This window comes from Mus caroli, chromosome 9 (genome assembly GCF_900094665.2).
Source record: "Mus caroli chromosome 9, CAROLI_EIJ_v1.1, whole genome shotgun sequence".
NCBI lineage: Eukaryota > Metazoa > Chordata > Mammalia > Rodentia > Muridae > Mus > Mus caroli.
Window position 1 is genome coordinate 2,923,409 of NC_034578.1, and position 9,335 is coordinate 2,932,743.

At 42.0% G+C, this 9,335-nt stretch overlaps 1 pseudogene; it reads left to right on the top strand.

The window, feature by feature from the left end:
- The first annotated feature begins 7,627 nt into the window (after positions 1–7,627).
- On the top strand, positions 7,628–7,997 carry LOC110301410 (annotated as a pseudogene).
- The last annotated feature ends 1,338 nt before the right edge of the window (positions 7,998–9,335 follow it).

The window sequence follows — 9,335 nt, forward strand, 5'->3', positions numbered from 1 at the left end:
GGCAATATATCCTTCTAAAATATCTGATTATATTCCTCTGTGTGTGTGTGTGTGTGTGTTTGTGTGTGTACACTACAGTTAAAACAGGGTGTTTCTGTATCTTGGCTATTGTAAATGATTGTTTCAGTGAATACAGTTATGATCTCCTAGATCATAATTTGAGGCCCTTTGAATAAATGCTCAGCAATCTGACATCTTGGCTAAATGGTGTTTCATTTAACTGTTGCTGCAGTTGTTTTGTTGCTGCTGTTTTTATTGTTGTTGCTGCTGCTGCTGCTGTTATTGTTGATGCTGTTGTTGCTGCTGCTGTTGCTGCCTGAGGAGCCTCCATATTACTTTTACAGCAATTGTACCATTTTACTCTACACAAATCAGCTAAAAATGGTGACAGGCGTAAGTATTTGACCTGAAGCTGTAAAGCTGCTCAAATAAACAGAGGGGAAAATGTTCCATGGTGCTGATGTCAGAAATGTCACCAAAAAGTAATCAAAGCAAAAATGAACAAATTGGATTATATAACCTTTCCTAAACCAGGTGCAAGGGCCTTGTCATAAAGGCAACAATCAACAGAGTGAAAGGGGATAACATGCAGAATGGGGGATGGGCAGCATTCACAAGCCATATTTTCTGATGAATGGTTAATTTGCTAATTATGTTAGAAAACCCTTCAACTAGAAAAGAAATAACTTGTGGGGAATTGCAGGCTGGTCTCCAGTTGAGCTGAGGTCTGAACCCCAATGGTCATAATTCACCTACATGACACAGTAGGTGTTCCCTCATGCTCCTGGAACTCTGGCCCCTGCCTAAGGTACCACCTCCCACAGCCCCCACAATAGAAGCATGGTCAGTAGTCACATAAGCAATGGCCCTAGCTTCTGACCTTCAGGCTAAACTCCTTCCCAGTTACCTAGCAACAGTGAAGACCATAAAAAGGGGTGCTCTGCCCCATCACACTCTCTTACACTTTTACTCCTTTGTCCTCTCACCTCTCCTTTGTCCTCTCATCTCTCACTTCTCTCACTTCTCTCTCCTCTTCCCTTTCTCTTTGTCTTCTTCTTTCATCTCTTCTCTCTCTCTCTCTCATTCTCTCTCTCTCTCTCTCTCTCTCTCTCTCTCTCTCTCTCTTCTTCTTCTTCTTCTTCTTCTTCTTCTTCTTCTTCTTTCTACCTTCTCTCTTTCTCCTTGCATTTCTATAATAAAGCTCTTAAACCAATAGTCTCTGCTCCATCAAGTTCCGCTGCACACTCTGGTCAGTGTTGGAAACTTCTTCCCCTGTTCCCTCTCTCCTGCAACCCTGAGGCTTTAGCAAGGTAGCTCCAGGGGGATCCCCATTCAGGGGCTGCCCCTTTCTCCACCCCCTGCTGCGTGGGTCAGGCATGCTCACCTGGGGCCAAGTGGAAAAGCAGCCAGCAGTCTCCCCGCGTCCACCTGCCCAGAGTACAGGAACTCTGGCCGGACGTGGCATATTTTTCCTCCCCACTTCTCCCCGGGTCCCCTAGCCCCCACCCCCCACCCCCCGTTTATTTTGTTCCCAACAATAACTGAACACCAATTTCAAAGGGACCATAATAAACAACATAAATGACTGACAGGAATATTGAAGGTGCTTAGACTCAGGGGCATCAGTGCAGTAGCCCCTCACGTCAGCCACAATGACGACCATTTTATATGAATAGGTTGAGAAGGACATGGGGAAATGAGCATATTTCCAATAAAAACAGAAATGGGGTACCCTGGGAATCTTACATTTGAGTACCATCCTCACAATCCTAGAGTGACAGCACTTAGAAAGACAGGCTATTTTCCTGGACCCAGGAAGCTTCCTCCAAAAGTCACAAAATACAGGCCTTGGCATCTTACTCCCTTTCCACTTTCTTTTGTGATTCACTGGACTTCATGAGACTGTGGGAACCATCACCATGATTTGCAAAAGAAAAAAAATGCAAAGAAGTATAAAAAAATGGGCTTTGGCCCATAGAAGAATGTACCAAGAAGCAGTGTCTACTGCCTTGAAATCTGTTACCTATCAATATGCTTGGAAGCCCAAGGACCCTGAGAACAAAAGTGGTTGCAAGGGAGAGAAGATAGCCTGGAAGGAGGAGGGAGATGGAATGTTAATATTGGTCTGGCATGTATTACCTGCCCAGCTCTGTACTGTGGACTTTAGAGATAACTGTGCTTTATCTCCACCAGAGATTTGGGAGAGACTCCAGATATCATCCTCACTTTAGAGTTGAGGAGCTGGGACTGAGCTCTCCTGAGATTGCAACACTGGTAAGCATTCTGAGCAGAACTGAAGGTGAGTCTTTCTAACGCACAAGTGTGTCTTCTTGTCTGTTCTTCTATACTGCAGAATATAACTCACTTAACGTAACTGTCACTAACACTGGCCTCATTCTGGCCTCAGGCATCTGCATGAAAGAGGCAGAAATTGCAGGTAATTTTACCCCATCAGTCAGTACACAGCAATTCTGTCTTCCTGATTAAAAAAATATAAATACCTGTTACCAAAAAGCATTGCTTTCAAGTAGTAGTGGCCAAAATGATTGCCACCTCTAAGGTAACCCTGCTTTTCCTCCATTGGGGATGGCACAATTTAGCTCTTTCAGCCTTCAGTGTGAAATAACAGAAAGAGTTGCATTACCCAGAAAAGATTAAAGGCACCAGAGAATTGATGGTGTCTGCAAATATAACACAAACCACTATTGCTCTCTGCTACCTCCACCATAGATCCTGGGTATTAGTAAGGCAAATGATCCATCAAGAAGGAGCCTATAGATCTCACTGTAACAAAGGAAAGGATGAGAGGCCTTTGATTTTTGCCTCTTCACCTTCCATGCATGTTTTTCTGCCTTGTGTTCCACCTTGCCCTGTCCAGTAACTCCCACACCACAGCTTTTTTTTTTACCTTCTCTGCAAAATGTCCAGAGCCTTCTCAGTTAAAAGCCTGAGACCAAGTGAATGTTCTCTTGACACTCTTCCTGGTACAACTAGATGCACGAGATTTGTTTCACAACCTGCCCACCTTGGAATATACTTAGCCCACCCACACAAGAAACAATGTTTAATATTTATAAATATTATAAATTTATAAATATTTCCTTGGCCTTTGTGTTTATTTATTTGTTTAATAACAATGGTGATATGTATAATTTACTGTGTGTTCACTCTTAGCTGTTCATTCTAGCTTGAGGTCATGATGTCTTGCAAGATCTGCCCATCTTTTGGCTTCTCTAGAAACAGGGCTCCTTAGGTTAAAAGACCTGTCTCTCTCTCTCTCCTAAGTGCAGATTTATCTTCAATTTTGTGTTTGGTTTCAGTTCACTCTTCAAGACATTCCAGTCAAAGGATTAGGCCCTGAAGGAGCCCTGCACTCCACTGACTTCTGGGCAACTGCAGATGCTCTAATCCTCATGCTTGTAGAGCTCACAAACCTTAGTACTTACTTGATTTCCAATTTCTGGCACCATTTGGGGAGGTTATGAGGCATGGCTATGTCATGAGATTGGGGCTTTGAGGATTATAGATTCTGTGTGCTTTCACTGAAACTCCTTTTTCCTGGCTCCAGTCAAAAACAATTCACATCCCATGCCAATCCTCAACCATTACCACCATAGAAAGAACCTCCCAGCCATCCTGCCTTCCTCACAATGACAGACAACCTTCTAATCTGAAATTTCATACTGAGTGCCCTTGCATTAAGTTGCTTCTGTCACATAGGTAAGAATACAACCAATATATTACAGAATCAGACAGGTTAAGAAGGATCTTTGGCATTTTGTTTCATGCTGGGTCTTCTACCCTAAATCATACTGCTCAGAAAAACACGGTGTAATGAAGAAAGTGAACTGTCTCAACTTGATCGGCTTTCCAGCTTTACATCTCAGCTAAACTGAAGTTCATCTTCACCAGCCAGCAAAGCATGCAGGAGGGCGTTCAGCATAACTTAATTCTGTTATCTCTGTCCTGAGGCTTATAGTTTTAGATCAAGAAGATCTGGGGTTCCATTTTACATGGGGCCCTCCAGGTTATGTAGTCAGCCTTTGACAAACACTTGCAAGACCCAGGAGTTTAACACTGAAATAGCTAACCATTCAGTGTTCAGAGTAGATGCCTCTGTCAACTGCTCACACAGCATAGAATCAGTCAGTTGCATCCTACCCTTGAAATGGCTCTGGCAAAAACCAGGCAGGAAACAAGAGTTTCTAAGACAATTGTAGGGGTCTGGCTTAGGAATGAGGAAGTATATCAGAACTTAGGCACAGTGGGTTCCAGCAAGATGACACAGTGGTTGGTGATCTTACCTCAAATGCACAACCTAGTTCTCTGCCTCTTCCAAAGACATAAGGTACTATACTATGCACATATCCACTCAAGTGCTTTCTATTTCCTTGTAGATCTCCTGCCTCTGCTAGGACAGATCCAGCAATTAGAGCAACCATGCCTACCTCAGACAGTTATTTTGTGAGTAATTTCAAATTTAAAATCAGCTACTTATAAAAACTAAGTTTGGCTACCATTTTAGATCCTTTTGCAAAATATTTTGTAGGTAAAATCTTCATTAAAAACCCCAAACCAGACCAATTAAATTTCCAAATTTTCCTCGACAAGTAGGAGACTCAGCCAGATTTCCTAATTTAGTGTTCTTTATTGAATAACTTCCAATGGCAAGCCTCATATACAAACTCTGAACCCAAACTTGTATCTTTAGCTTCCGTGCTGTGACATGAAAATTCCATAGCTCATGATGCAGACATAGGGTAGAAGGCCTCACTGCAACTCCTGGGAAGGGAGAGGACTCGACTCACCTGCTAGTCACCTTAAGGAAAGAATAATGAGTCATGACTGAACAGGCAAGAGAGGAGGAAAATCCTCAGCTGCTGGTTCAGCTTCTTCTGTGCTTACTGCAGGCTAGGAGTTTGCCAAGGGTTCAGGTTGCATAGAGGGTGCCTCAGTTAATGACAGGAAGTTTCTTGTGAGTGTGTAGACCTGTCCTTTCCTCAAAAGGCCTGGAGCTGTGAGGAGCTAAATGACCCCAGGCAAAGTTGACATCCTTAATGAAAGTGATCCACCTCCCTCTTGCTATGTTAAACAGTAAGGCAGTTTATTATTCTACTCACCATAAAGTTGACAAATCCCTGTTGGTAATTGGTTCTAATGCTTTGTCTTAATTCAGCTCCCAAAGCCTTGTTTGCAGACCTGAGGCTCCCTGCCCCCAGGATGACTTCAAATGGTAACAAAGAATTGCCTTACAGCCAATGGCTGGGCAGGGAAATAGGGCCGAACTTTCAGATTGTGCCATCAAGGGACTGGGAGAGAGGGAAAGATGAAGAGAGTCTCTAAGATGAGGAAGCAGAAAGATGAAACTTAAAGGCCCATCAGCATGTAAGAATCCAGGAAAGTGGTTCTAAGGGCCACTCCCTCATTGGGCCTGTGGTAGCAGAGATGAACTATAGATTTTTAAAAGATTTGAATTCAGGAATAACAGAGCTGTGTGTGTTAGCCACAGAGAGGTTTAGAGGTGTTCAGCCATTGAGCTAGTCAAGGCATACCAACATTAGCAGGCATATATGTCTTTCCACAGAGCTCTTGGTTGAGTGTAGCACATGCAACTTGATGGGAGCCAAAGCAGTTTAACTAATTTGCTGCTACAAATCTTGCAAAGGCATAAAGCATAGGCTTAGTTGAGCGAATGAGAATTGTTTGTCTCTATGCCTTTGAAGAAATTTGGTGGGACAGCTGGGAAATGATTTCATTTCCAGGGATCCATAAGGAGAAAGGATGTGGTGAAGAGGAGGAGGAGTGAGTTGAAGCTAAGCAGTGAGTAGAAGGAGTGGTGAACAGAGTTCAGAGAAGTACAAAACTGTCACAAGTCCATCAGGCTAGCATGCTCCACCCTTAGCTCTGCCCTCATCTCCACCCATGATGCAGATTTATCCTCTCTCAGAGACTCAGTCCCTGGCCAGTGAGGTTATCATATTCTCTGTGTATCTTGCCCTGCTAAGCCCCCTTTCTCACACTTTCTCTTTTCTACCTTTCCTAGCTTATTTCAAAGTTGCTCCCCACAAACTCCAATGTATTCCCAGCAAAATGGCTTTCTTTAAAGTCTTTACAAAGGCTAGATTCCCATTTTTGAAGACTTGTCCTCTGGGGATCTCAGTAGAATGTCTAAACCACTGCCCTCTTTCCACCAGGGGTTCCAGACCAGATTGGGACCTCTTTGCTCATTTTCTTTCACAAATGTCTGGCTAATTCTCCACATGAGTTCAGAAATTCAACCCAAGGCTTAGTCTTTCTCTGTCTCACTGTAGAAGATTATGTCTGCTTAACTGTCTAAAGTCCTGCTATAAACCAAAAATGTACAAAGTGCTTAAGAGTCTCGGGAAAACCCTCGAAGATATGGGCACAGGGGGAAATTTCCTAAACAGAACAGCAATGGCCTGTGTTGTAAGATCAAGAATCAACAAATGGGACCTCATAAAATTGCAAAGCTTCTTTCTGTAGGTCAAAAGATACTATCAATAAGACAAAAAGGCCTCCAACAGATTGGGAGAGAATTTTTACCAATCCTAAATCTAACAGGGGACTAATACCAATATATACAAAGAACTCAAGAAGCTGAACTCTAGAAATTCAAATAACCCCATGAAAATATGAGGTACAGAGCTAAACAAAGAATTCTCAACTGAGGAATACCAAAGGGCTGAGAAGCACTTGAAAAAATGTTCAACATTCTTAATCATCAGAGAAATGCAAATCAAAACAACCCTGAGATTCTACCTCACACCAGTCAGAATGGCAAGGATCAAAAATTCAGGTGACAGCAGATGCTGGCGAGGATGTGGGGAAAGAGGAACAGAACACTCCTCCATTGCACAAACTCAGAGATCCTCCTGTCTTTGCCTCTGAAGTGCTGGGATTAAAGGCATGTGCCACCACTGTCCAGCTGGGGTTCACTCTTATTTGAAGAAAGAAAAACCTTTCTCCCTCCACCCCTCCTTCTCTTCCAAGCAAACAGAAGTGGTATGCATGGTGGCTGGTATCACTAGTAGCCACTCTGCCATGTCCTTACTTATTCATTGCTGTGCCACTGCCCCCCAAAGACTTCTCTCAGGACTGTGCCTAAAGTGGGTTGTGCCGAGGATCCTGGCAAACTTTGTCTCTCAGGGTCTATCTCACTGCTTGCCTCTGCTTCTGTGGTGGTATTCAATTGTCTTCCTTTCCATCAGGAAGAGGTAAAATCTCAGATTTTAGAGTAGTCTGTTAAAAGTGGCTTAACCTAGTTAAATGAAGAAGACCAAATCTTCTTTTTGTTCCATACTCTCATTAAAGCTCAGTCTCAGGATCAGAAATAGAATCTGCTATTAATGGTAAACACTATGTCCTCTTTGCCTTTGTTGTGTGTGTATCTCCTTCAGGAGCTTGCCATTAGTCTCTAAGTCAAGCTATGGACCTTCCTGACTCTCCCTTCTAGTTACTGCCTTATTAGTTCCTTTTAAATTGCTGCCATTGCCCCAGTCACTGAGCTGCGTTGGAGGAGGACTCAGCTGCCTCCCCCTTGAGCCCCCTGCATCCTGATGCTCCATTCCCCACCCAACCCCACCCCAAGCTGTTTCCACCAAGGAGTATGTCCACTACCCAGAACCTCTACTCTTCTCGTCCTCTTTGCTGATGCAAGTAAGGCTAATGGCCTGCTTCTTGCTGGCACTGAGGATTATATCCATAAAATAATTCAACAGAGAAATGACAGGAAGACCCTTACAACTGTCCAAGGGATCGTTGATGATTACGATAAAAAGAAACTAGTGAAGGCATTTAAGAAGAAATTTGCCTGCAATGGTACCACAATTGAGCATCCAGAAGAACTTGGAGAAGTAATTCAGCTACAGGGTGACCAGTGCAAGAACGTATGCCAGTTCTGTAGCTGAATAGAGCTTAGACTGGGTAAGGATGATCAGTTCATGGATTTTAAAGGCTTGTGGTTCTCTGAAGCTTAAGTGAGGATTTTCTTGCTATGAGTAGAATGTCCCTTCTGTTCCTTGTCACAAGCTTAAAATCCTCACAGCTTGTATGATGTAATCATTTGGGGTCCTCTTTTAATTTTGAGTAGTGTAACTCTTTAATACAATAAACTGAAAAGAGCTATGCTATATAGTGTTGAAGTCACTCATTTAAACAAGAGAAGTCATGGACATTTAGTTCACCACCAGGGTCTTTTAAAGCAGATCTATCCTAGTCAGGGGATGTTGAAATCTGAAGGTGAGGCCAACTTCAGTCAAACTTACGACAAGTGAACAAATGCCAAACTGTGTCATTGGTTGTGTGGCTAGCTGTAGAGGCTTCAACTCCATACGAGCCACTGCCCAGTGCCATGTGAAGAAACAAACTGGTCTTCTGTTTTCATTTCCCTTCCAGTTTTAATGTTATGTGATGTATTTAAATCCTTATTTAAACAAAGCTTGTTTTCAGAATTTTAAAAAAATGACATTATTAATAAATCATTCAAAATTTCACCTTAGATGTTATTCATTAGAAGAAATTCTAATATAAAACTATAATCTAAGTATATATGATATTTTTCAAATTATATTGAAATTATTTATCCTCAAAAAATCACTAAGAAAAATGTTACTTAATTACAATTTCATGATAAAGAAAGCAAACTGGATTCAAACTTCTAATAGAATTTAATGTCTCTAACATCCTCACTCCAGTGAACTGAAAATGGAAAAATGATATCAGATCAGAATAAATTATAAAATAAATCCATTGTAAGTGAAATTGAAATTTAAGAGAAGATTTTTTTCACAGTGAAGAATAAGGGTTTCTAGATTGAAGAAATTCATTGTTTTCTTGGATTTAATGGTTAAATTTACCTACACACTAAGTCTCTTCTTCATGAAAAGATTCCTAAGCTTCCAGAGCAAAAATGGACTCTGCAAAAGTCCAGAAGCCAGAATAACCTCAGATTCATGAACAGCATTCCAAATACCCACCAAATATGAAAAAGTATTGCTCATTACCTTTCAGTTAAAAATTCTGTAGCCATTCAAACCTTAATGAAGTCAGACATTATCAAACTTAGAATCAAACTTAGGGAGTAGTAGGCTGCCTCAAAAGATTGCCCTGAGTCCTCCTCACAGAATTGATAAAGAAAGTGCTCTGCCCTAGAAGACAAGAAAGACCAACTAGCAGGTCAAATGATACTGAAAACAGGAACTCCCATACAGGCAGAAGAAAGAGAAATGATCAATACAAGGACTTCCCTGCACAGACGCTAGACCTGAACCCCAGAGAGAAAATAGGTCAGGGTGAGATGGGTCAGGGGTAGCTTA